This window comes from Eptatretus burgeri, chromosome 1, assembly GCF_056783735.1.
Source record: "Eptatretus burgeri isolate ZD-2024b chromosome 1, Ebu_testis_v1, whole genome shotgun sequence".
Classification (NCBI taxonomy): domain Eukaryota; kingdom Metazoa; phylum Chordata; class Myxini; order Myxiniformes; family Myxinidae; genus Eptatretus; species Eptatretus burgeri.
Genome location: NC_140961.1, coordinates 9,075,353 through 9,087,369, shown reverse-complemented (window position 1 = coordinate 9,087,369; position 12,017 = coordinate 9,075,353). Strand labels below are relative to the sequence as shown.

General features: G+C 46.8%; 1 protein-coding gene across 1 annotated transcript in view; it reads left to right on the top strand.

Moving 5' to 3' along the window:
- The first annotated feature begins 248 nt into the window (after nucleotides 1-248).
- The window catches only part of LOC147033828 (actin-binding LIM protein 1-like), a 296,975-nt gene continuing 285,206 nt past the window's right edge, over nucleotides 249-12,017 (top strand). The window contains exon 1 of the mRNA XM_085871479.1: nucleotides 249-340. The gene's annotated coding sequence lies outside the window, so the exon portion shown is untranslated. The remainder of the gene's footprint in view (nucleotides 341-12,017) is intronic.

The following is a 12,017-nucleotide window of genomic DNA, read 5'->3' as shown; positions in this document are numbered from 1 at the left end:
TTCCGTGAAACGCTTCCCTGAATCCCCCCACTCGTCGTCGTCGTCGTCCTCCTCCGCCTCCTCCTCCTCACATTTACGACTCTCGCAACTCCTTTCCCATCTCAGTGACGCTGCGTGCTACGTCACACCGTGCGGGCTCGCGCCCACATGCCTGCCGCAGTCATCGACGATCCGCCCCGCCCCGCCCCCTTCGCCTTCGCCCCGCCCCTTCGCCTTCGCCCCGCCCCCTTCGCCTTCGCTCCGCCCCCTTCACAATTCCCCGGCTCGTGCACGACGCGCACGACGCGCTCGTCCCTGACGGACCCGACTTCGAGACAAGACATGAGTGTCCGAAGCAGCGGTAAGTACCAGACAAGCGTCTCGTTCACTCCGTGTCCAACGCGCTCGGACATTCGATTAAACGCGGCCCGGACACTTACAGTTCGTGTCACCTGTTCGTTTGATATTATATTAGTTTGTCCATCGGTTTGAACTCTGACCTGACGCGCGCGTTCCCTTTGCCTCGGATCGCTGGGACTGTGGCTGTGTGACGGAGCGAAATCGCGTGCGTCAGACACAGACTGGGACACAGGTTTGGGACACAGGTTTGGGACACAGGTTTGGGACACATGCTTGGGACACAGGTTTGGGACACAGGCTTGGGACAGAGGCTTGGGACACAGGTTTGGGACACAGGCTTGGGACACAGGCTTGGGACACAGGTTTGGGACACAGGCTTGGGACACAGGCTTGGGACACAGGTTTGGGACACAGGTTTGGGACACAGGCTTGGGACACAGGTTTGGGACACATGCTTGGGACACATGCTTGGGACACAGGTTTGGGACACATGCTTGGGACACAGGTTTGGGACACAGGTTTGGGACACAGGCTGGGACACAGGCTTGGGACACAGGTTTGGGACACATGCTTGGGACACATGCTTGGGACACAGGTTTGGGACACAGGCTTGGGACATAGGTTTGGGACACAGGCTTGGGACACAGGTTTGGGACACATGCTTGGGACACAGGTTTGGGACACAGGCTTGGGACACAGGCTTGGGACACAGGTTTGGGACACATGCTTGGGACACATGCTTGGGACACAGGTTTGGGACACATGCTTGGGACACATGCTTGGGACACAGGTTTGGGACACATGCTTGGGACATAGGCTTGGGACACAGGTTTGGGACACAGGTTTGGGACACATGCTTGGGACACATGCTTGGGACACAGGTTTGGGACACAGGTTTGGGACACATGCTTGGGACATAGGCTTGGGACACAGGTTTGGGACACATGCTTGGGACACAGGTTTGGGACACAGGTTTGGGACACAGGTTTGGGACACAGGTTTGGGACACAGGTTTTCCCTTTGAAAATTATTGACGTGTTCACTTCACTTTCGACCCGCACGCTTTGTCCGAATCGTGGTATAAAATTATTTATTTAAAGTGACCGAGAGGTCTCCGTGGTGGAACCCGAGTCTCATTGGGGTACGACCCTGGCCGGTTCTTTACGGTCAATTTACCGGCCTCGGTGTTTAATTGTAAAAGTCCGCACGAGCTTGCGGAAGCAAAAAGACCTGGAGAGCTACCTCGGAATAGCAAGGTTATCAGAACCGAGGTCGTGGTCAGTGCACCTCTGTGTTCTGGATGGTCTGAACTCAAAGCGACCTGGTAAAGGTGTTTCTGTGTCGGTGCAGCTGCACGAATTGATGGCTGCACCGAAAACGATGTGCTCGCACCGGAAAGTGCAGCTCATATGTATTCCGGTCCTGATGGAAGCGCCGATAGCGCAAGAACACGCGGCTGCGGAGTGGGAGAGATTGCTGACGGGAGGGAGTGAAGCTGCTCGACTCCCCCTCCTCCCCCTCCCCATCCTCCTCCTCCCACTCCCCTCGTCCCCCTCCTCCTCCTCCCACTCCCGCATTAGCACAACCAGGGTGATCACAGCACCGTGTGGACATCCCACTGAGCGACATTAGAGAAGCACCCCAGAGCTTCACTATGCACTGCCCACGCATCAACCCCTCCACCTCCCCCTCTCCCATCCCACATTGGCACAACCAGGGCGATGACAGCACTATTTTAATGCCCGACTACTGGGCGAGGTTAGAGTTATGCCGCAGAGCTTCACGGTGCCCAACCCATGCCCTTCCTGTATTCAGAACTCGTGAGGCCTCAGGTATTATTGCAGTGAAGGACCCAAGACCAAACGACCCAGGGACGGTGTGTTTGCGCTGCAGCGTCTCTGCGATCTATCCATCCATCCATCCATCCATCCATCTGGACCATACTCTGTGCAGAGCGCTGGTGCTGCCGAAGCCGTCTGCTCGGTTATTGGGTGCAATCCTGGACGGGTCACCACTCTGACACAGTATATACCAGCAAGCTGGCACTCATTTTGCCGACCGTGGAAGGACGACAGGCAGAATCAACCCCACCTGGTATTAATTCAGCAGCCGAGGGGGATTTGAACTCAAGATCCCAAGCCCACCACCCTAACCATGAAGCCAACACCAGGCAGGTATCTCCGTGATGCTCAGGATTTTAATGTTTTGTTTCATCGGGAAGATCTTGGATTAGCTCAAAGGAGTTTTACATTCATTATCTATTTTAAACGCATTCTCCTGACAAGGATCCTTTCACATCCACCTTTAATATCTCATGAACTCCTTTGCTTCGGCCGTTGTGAATGCTCGATGGGTTTATGTATCATCCTGCGGGGAGATGGTGGTTGTGGGTGAAGTGGCAGTGAGGGGGGGGGGGGGTCGAGCAATTTGGCTTTGATCACACAGACAAGACCGAGTTTGTCCTCACAGTGGACAAGGCACATCGTCCAAGCTGTCCCATTCAGACCAGCCGGTGCTTCAGTTCGGATCACGAAGGTGTCTGGTCGGCATCCACGAATGGTTTCACCTGGTCTCTGAACACCTGGTCGATAAACGACGAACATGGAAGAAATGTGGATTCACTCAATCACCTGCTTGCTCTCACTTGGGATATGCATTCAGTATTCTGTGCAGGTGGATACTTTCGTTACACGTGACTTTCACTTTTCATCGATTCGTCACAATGCATCCTTACCTTGAGACTATGGAGGCAAGGGTACAATCAACCATACTCTCCACCCGCCCAGGGAATCCGGTCACTCGACCGACTCGCAGGTCTACTTTTGTTAAAGGTCGCACATTACACACGGGACAACAAACTCGTCTGTCCTCTCCAAAGGACGGTGTCCGCGACATGCACATCGGATGGTGGCGCTGGGTCCGATTCCATCTCAGCTTTGAGACCAGCACCAATAACATCCAACTTATGTTGCTTGGTAGTTGAGTGGCAAAAGCCTTTGATTCCCATGGCCTCTCAGAGCAGGTGTACACTGTATTCACATTGCAGGTGTACACTGCAAACCACCGGTGCTGAATTTGGATTTGGGAATTGGAAATAACCTGATGCTGTACATACAGTGGGTATAAAAGTAAAAATAACAGGAGTAATGAAAGATGTCAAAACTTTCCACCAGGAATATACCCAATATACAAAAAAAAAATCTTTGGTAGTGACCCCTTGGGGCCCAAAGTCCCCAACCCCAGGGGCACGATCCCAAAAATCTTTATGTTTTTCATGCATCCCCCAAAGTTGATAACACATACAAAGTTTCATTCAAAGGGGTCTCCCTCCTGATACCACTCTCGCACCTTCTTGCCGTATGGTGATCATAACAACCAAGTTTGGTGAATTTCTGCACAACCGTTTCGGAGGAGGTAGCGTGACGATGGACAGATGGTCAGAATGACAGGACAGACGGAGCTGATTAAAATATCCCCCAGTTTTTATTTTTATTTTTTAAGGTGGAGGGATAATAAATATTAATATTACCGAAAGACATCTTTGAGAGCACCTTTCAAGAATCGACCTCAAAAAGGGCTCAAGAGTTGAAGAGGTCAAAAACTTAAATTTGTTACGAAGTAAAACAGTACAAATGGGAGAGGGATGTTTTAGTTGAAAAGAGAAAATTTATGATAGTGACCAAAGTGACCAATGATTACGAGGACAGTACTACAAATCTATACAGTGCTAATACGAGTCTGTGAGTGTGTCTCCTCCATAACACCAAAATCATGAAGCTGAGGGCCCCCAAAATTTGCAGGCATACGAAGGGAGTGCCAAGGAAGTGCGTGAGTAAAAATCGAGTGTTTGGGTTAATTAAAACACCCCTTTTGAAGATTGTATTATTCTTGCATATGGCGGCTTGGCTGCTGGGTAGCTATCATTTTGTTGGGGCATGATTATGCTGCTGATGCTGTGCCCCTGTACCGGTACACTGGTACTAATTTCACCAACCTTGGAAAGATGATAGGCTGAGTTAACCCCACCTGGTGTTAATTCAGTGGCAACAGGGCTTGAGCTCAAGACCCGAAGATCCCAAGCCAGCCCCCATAACCACTCAGCCAACACCAGGCTTCTTTTCAAGAAAATTAATCAATCAAGAAAATCAAAGAAAAAAGATCTACTCTCCACTAATTAAAGTGTATCAATGAAATATTACATCTGATTCGAAAATCGGATCTGATGGACTAAAAACTGTCGAAATCTGGAGTGAAATGTGAAAATTTTAACAAATTAGCAATTTTTATAATCAAGTGTATTTATTTTTTATTTTTTAAAAATATTTTTGTAAACACTGTGGAGGCTCGTATGAGAGCTAACACGCAGAACGTACAACGAGGGGAGCAGGAGACAAGAGGGGTGGGAGAGGGAAGGATAAAACAGTGTGTAACAGAGACATGGGGAGATCTGTGGAAGGGATAGGGATGGGATGGGGTACATGGGGTATACAAGATGGACACCACAGGGACTTTCAGGTCCTTACACGACAGGGACTTTCAGGAAGGAAAGCAGGTAATTTGAAAGAGGTGCGTTTGGGGTGGATTAGTGCGGATAGAAAAGATCATGGTTTTGGATTGGTGAAGACGAGAGACGGTAGTGAACGGCTGTTTTGAAGACCTGGAGGGAAGAGTGGGATTGAAGAGAGTGTGGGAGTTTGTTCCAAAGGTGGGGAAAAAAAGAGGAATACAAGCCGGTAGGCGACATGGGTGGTCGCGACATAATTGCATACTCATCGTACAGTTTTTGACGGATCGGGCTGAAATTTTTTGACAAAGAGTTTGATTATAGTGCGCATAAAAGGCTGGAAGCCGATTTTTGATTTTCCCAAAAATAATTTTTTTTATGATTTTTCAAAAATTTCAAAGTCCCGTTGCTCGGCAACGGTGGTGTCCATAGCGATGGTGCTCAAAAGCATAGAACTAGATCCTGGTATGAACCTACCTGTCAAGTTTCATCGAAATCGGTTGACTCCTCGCCTCCAGAGCTGTCCATTACAAACAGACATACAGACAAACAAACATACATACCGACAGACAGAAAAAGTGAAAATAAGGGTACTCTAGCGACCACCCAAAAAGAATGTCGGTGAGCAGTGATTCTTGATTTTGGTAGTTTTACCAGAAGGAGGTAAATGGCGGACCTTGAGCGCCCTGTGGAAATATGGGGGGATATTTCTTAGAGCGGGGAGGGGGGGCGAGGATGGAGAGGAGACAGTAGAAGACAGAAAGAGACCACCGACCTGCCTGCGGTGAGAAAGTGAGAGACCCAAAGACTCAGCCTCATTGTGGGAGATACCAATGATTCTAAATGCCTTGGTTTCCACAGCGTGAAGCCGAGAAAGGTGAGAGGTGGGAGCACCAACCTGGAGGCGAGAGCAGTACTCCATCAGGCTGTGGACAAAAGCTTTGTACAGTATATGGTCAGGAGCTCAGGTGTGCCGTGGAAGGACTTTCCATGACGGAGGATGCTCAGTCGTCGACTGGCTTTGGAGGCAGGTTCGGAAATGTGGCTTTTCCAGGAACGATCATGGCAGAAAGTGAGACCCAGAAGCTTGACTGAAAGGACTCCTTCAAAAGGATTTTTAAGAAAATAGATGGGGGGTTTTCCAGACGGTCTTTACGGAGAGACATAGTGAGTGTGTGAGATTTGTCAGGATTGAAAGAAATGTTCCACATGTTGGAATTCATTAATGTGTGTGCCATCTCTCATTAAACTGGGTGTCACATCTTCTGGAACCCCCGTCTCCTCTCCCCCTCTGCACTCTCCCCCTCTGCACTCTCCCCATCCCCCTCTCCCTCTGGCCTCCCATCTCCCTCTCACCCCTATCCCGCTCTCTCCAACCCCTTTCCCTCTCTGCCTCTCCACCTCGCCTCCGTCCTCTCTCCCTCCCTTGTCTCCCTCCCTTCTCTCCCTCCTCCCTTCCCCCCCTTTAATGTTCCCATCAGCGAAGTGACGGGTGGTATTTGCTCGTCAATAAATAAGAGAAATGAAAAGTGTCATTATCAATGGGGTTTATATAAGGGTCAAAAGGCAACAGCATTAGAACAGTCACCTCATCCACAAAGTCTTGCTGAGGTCTCGAGATCAACAACGGGTCGAACAAATCCTGTCTAAAGTTGAAGTGAAAGATATTGTTATATTGTGATGTAATAGTTGTTGTTATATTTATTATACATGTCAGGCCATGCCGTGTGGGTCACTCCGTGCAGGAACTGGACAACTCGTCACCATCAATGAACCCAATGGACACCGACCGAGGGGTTGGCAAGAGTCCGTGAATCAAAATCATGATTTGAATCTAATCTTGCTTAAACTTGAACATGAACCTTTAAATTAGTTAGTTCTGGTTCATTTAAATCGTAAAATTGAAATTAACGTTAGCTTCGTTTTATCCGCTTTATAATTGATGATGTGCAGCAAGTTCACTGCAAGTGGTATCTGTCTACAGGTTATGAATTTTTAGATAGCTTCAAGAATCCTCGTGAGAACATCTCCTGAATTTGGAAAAACTCTCATAATAATTTAGATTTCCTAATATTTTAAACCAGCAAGTGTGGGGGATTAAGTGTTGTTGAATTACTCCGCCAACCTTCGAGGGATCGTAATAATTACCTTATTCAGATATTAGTGACAGATGGGCCGGCAGCATAACCTCGAGGTACGCAAATTCCACTATGAGCTGTCTCGCCTGGGTTTGAATCTCGGCCCAGTTAAAAACTGTCATCCTGGGGTCTCGCAGGCATGGCGAGGCATCAAGTGCGTTAAACTCGGTGTCCCGTCCCCCGGACAGACGTCAAACTAAGGTGTCCCCTCTGCGAACATCAGTTTGTGCTTACATCCTTTACGAAGAGTGTGTGAGTTATTGCCGGCACCCTGAACAAATTACAAATTAATGTATAAATCGATTCCAGTCGATTTGTTAGGACTGGCCAGCCAGTTCATGAAAGACTTGGATCTAACTAACACGTTCCCTGGCCAATCCAAGATTAACATGGGAATAATTGGGACCGTTGCAGTAGAAGTACATTTATAACATCGGTATAAAGTCAGAAATAATAATAACATGTCACAAGAAAGACTCTAAAGGATAATTGTGATTGAGTGACCTCATGGAATGCCTGAAAAAGTTATCCTGAAGGTTAAGGCCCCAAAAATGCAAATACGAATGAATGATACACAACCTAAAATCCAGTTTCTCATCTAATAGATACAGATCTAAGCTGTTTATCCTCTATCTCTATCTCTATATAAAAAAGCAATGTCGGGATGACAAACTACAGTGTAAGAAAGGTTTTAATCAAGATTGGGATGATGTTGGTTTTGAGAGTAGCCAGCGGTATTGCCGTCACATAACAATCCCCACATCACTGTCTCCAGACTATTGTCCAGCTAAAAGTATTAGAAGTTCCTGTTTCATTTCAGTGGAAGTACAAGAAGCTCCTCTCCAATTTTCAGTTCTTGCAACTTCAGGTGTCTTTCCTGCTTTATTATTATTATTATTATTATTATTACTATTATTATTATTATTTTCAATGAAGTGAGACTAACCAATCACAAATGCAGATAATTATAGAATGCTGTGATTCGAGATGTGCTTGCAGTTTGTAAGAATTTGATGTTTATGTACCGGCATTAACATTGTAGTCAGGCTGCTAATTTGTCGAGTCTCAATATGTGGCTACACTACAAGAGTAATCAAGTGCTGCTGTAACCAGTGGAGTGTTTGTAGAAGCTTGAAGCGGTAATTGTTGAAGTGAAGTGTAAAGGATTTTCAAAGATTTTTTTTCCCTTAGATCCAATATGGCTGCCAGAACACGTGACGCATGATGGTCATTTTTATGAAAATCCTGTCCAAATGTCGGCATTCGGATGAAAATTGACATCATAGCTACGAATCGCTGTCGCTATGATGTCAATTATTGAAATGCTTGTAAACACCCGGAGACGTCGGCATTCATTGCTTTATTTCATTTCGACACATGGGATCACCACGAGTATCTCTTAAAGTTTTAAACTAAGGAGAATTACAAAATTTAAGCTCCAGAAGCGAACTTTTCAAGCTGTTCCGACTCCTAGAAAAGTGTTCATTTATCCAATTTGGACGTATTTTGGATTTCAAGCGTCTCTGGGAGGTGTCTGTTTAATGTGTTGCTAATCGTGTACCAAACGAGCCGTTTCTTATCAACCGTTTCGTTTGAGTGCTTAAGCCACTTGGCGAGCGCTCTCCAAGCTGCTTGATTGTTCGTTTCGGTAAAAGTACCTGTGCTGTCAATGGAACATCCATTGGACAGACGTACGTTTCCGCCAATTGTCGCGGGATCAAAATAAACGATGAAGTTAAGTCGAAAGACACCATCACCTCGTTGGGTTGAAGCTGGACGTCTTTCAGTATGTGGAGAAATTGTTCAGCAGACTTAACTGTTGTTTGAGCTCCTTCAACAAGGCACTTCAATTTTTGGGATAACCACTTCGCAAAACCATAGGTTGGAGTCCCTCTGAGTGAAACAACAAGCCTGCACGGGATATTTGGCTTATGAATTTTTGGTATACCAAAGTCGTGTCATTGCTGCATCGTTTGGCTTCATCTGCTGCCAATCACCAACGGTTATTGCCCTCAAACGTTTCAACTTGGTGAGCATTCTACGAATCCTTCCCGTGAAAGCTTTCATCGGATCTGACCGCAGCAAAACGTAAGCTTCTTCGTCCTCTAGAAGTCGGTTCACATTCTGTGTATATTCTGTCTTGTCCATAACTACAGTAGCTCTTCCTTTATCACTTTTGAAGCACGATACAAAATGGATCAGCACGGCATCTGCTGTGTTGAAACAGGTTTCATTTCTCAGCACATTGTTCTCTTGCGCTGCAAGTTGTTAAGAAGACGGATTATGTCCAATAGGACCACCTATATTCTGTAATGCGGGCTTCAAATCGATTATCTTTCTCAAGCCGAACAATTTCTCCAGACACTGCAAGATGTCCAGTTTCAACCCAACGAGGTGATTGTGCCATTCAATGTAACTTCATTGTTTATTTCGATCCCGCAACAATTGGCGAAGGAAACAATTGAAAGTTTATTGATTTTTCATTATGTTGAAATGGACAAAGGCCTGGAGGATTACACACCTCATGGAGCTGCTTGCCTTTTGCCTGAAAACGTATTTTACGTTCAGCGGGAAAGTTTACAAACAAATAAAAGGCATGCCTATGGGATCACCAATATCAGGGATCACAGCGGAATCTGTGCTGCAACGACTGGAATCGCTGGTGTTTGCTATCTATCGACCGAAGTTGTGGGTACGTTATGTTGACGATGCTTTCCTCATCATACGAGACATGATAAGCACTTTCAAAGATCAACTCAACGCTGTCTTTCCCGACATCCAATTCACAATAGAAGAGGAAGCAGATCAACGGCTGGTATTCTTGGATGTTTTGGTTTCCAGGAAATCCGGGGAGCTGCAGACAACCATATACAGGAAGGCAACCAATACCAGCAGGTTCTGCATTATGGCAATAACCATCCTGTGGCTCAAAAGTGAAGTTGCCTGCGAACCATTTTCCGACAGGTCGAAACACACTGCAGTAATTGGAAGCCTAAAAAGAGGAAAGGAACTTTCTACAAAAGTTGTTCCTTTCAAATGGTTACCCCAACAGTTTTTTGAACAAGTGTATGCGGAGGAGGGGAAATGGCGAGTCCACACAACACAAACCAAAGTTTTGGGGTGCCCCTCCATACGTGACCAACGAACCGCTCGCTTGTTAGTCCCGTTTGAAGTCGGCATCGCACATAGACCCGATGCTACCATTAAATGCAGGATCATGCAACCAAAAGATGATTGAATCGGGAGGACAAATCATCTGTCATTTATAAAAAATAAATTGCTGCAACTGCACAGCCCACGATATTGGAGAGACCTCAAAGAGACTAAAGACAAAGGCTACATGAACACCAGCTAGTCTTATGAAGAAAAGACCCACTCTTCCAGGTCGCAATGCACAACATCAGACAAGACCATCAATTCATGTTAACTGACGAGGCTGACAAGCCTGGTGTTGGCTTAGTGGTTAGATTGGTGGCTTGGGATCCTAGGGTCCTGAGTTCAAGCCCCGTTGGCCGCTGAATTAAAATACACCAGGAGGTTGACTCAGCCTGTCATCCTTCCGAGGTCGGCAAAATGAGCACCAGTGTACTGGTAAGAAGGACACTGCATCAGCGGCATAGCCGAGTCCCAACCAATGATGCAACCAGCAGCCACAGGCTGCACTCGATAGAGAGAGACTGAGGCTGACCTGTTCGGACAAGCGAACAACTGAACGTCCAGACAGCCGCAAGAGGCCTGGTATTCGAATGACGATTCAATTAATAGACATGTCGATTTACACCCGGTGTATCAAGCATTACGTCACAAGCTCAAACATCCGTAAACACACTACACGTACTAATCACCCTGAGCACGTTTACAGAATGTATCAAGGAAGCAATTATGAGTAATTCATCAATTGCTAAAGTGACATCAATCCAGTTGTTATCAATCAGGATGATAAATCTCAACTTTTTGTATAAATGGCACTGGATGTGTGTTTTAATCCTGTCTCCGATGATGAGCTCGAGTGAGAGCTTGAAACGTTAGACTTTTAAAACTTTCGTCCCATTCATCGATCTAATTTTATCTTCAGGTGCCTGGGATACAAAGCTTTTCTTCCATTCGCGGTATACACTACATGGCCAAAAGTATGCGGACGCCTCTTCTAATTGGTGGATTCGGCTATTTCAGCCACAGCCATTGCTGGCAGGTGTATAAAATCAAGCACACAGCCATGCAGTCTCCGTAGACAAACATTGGCAGTGGAACGAGCAGTACTAAAGAGCTCAGTGACTTTTAATGTGGCACGGTCATCGGATGCCACTTTTCCAACAAGTCAGTTTGTCAAATTTCTGCCCTGCTGGAGCTTTCCCGGGCAACTGTAAGTGCTGTTATTGTGAAGTGGAAACGTCTCGGAGCATCAACAGCTCAACTGCGAAGTGGTAGGTCACACAAGCTCACAGAATGGAACTGCCAAGTGCTGAAGCGCGTAGTGTGGAAAAATCGTCTGTCGTCGGTTGCAGCACTCAGTTCCGAGTTCCAAACTGACTCTGGAAGCAACATCAACACAAGCACTGTTCGTTGAGAGCTTCATGAAATGGATTTGCACGGCCGAGCTGCTGCATGCCAGCCAAAGATCACCATGCGCAATCACAAACGTCGGCTGGAGCGGTGTAAAACTCACCGCCATTGGACTCGAGAGCAGTGGAAACGTGTTCTCTGGTGTGATGAATCACGCTTCACCATCTGGCAGTCCAACGGACGAATCAGGGTTTGCGGACACCATGAGAATGCTACCTGCCAGAATGCATAGTGCCAATTGTGAAGTTTGATGGAGGAGGATAATGGTCTGGGGCTGTTTTTCATGTTTCCGGGTTGGTCCCCTGGTTCCAGTTTCAGCATGACAATGCCCCCGTACACAAAGCGAGGCCAATACAGAAATGGTTTGATGAGATCGGTGTGGAAGAACTTGACTGGACTACACAGAGCCCTGACCTCAACCCCATCAAACACTTTTGGGATGAATTGGAATGCCGACTGCGAGCCAGACCTAA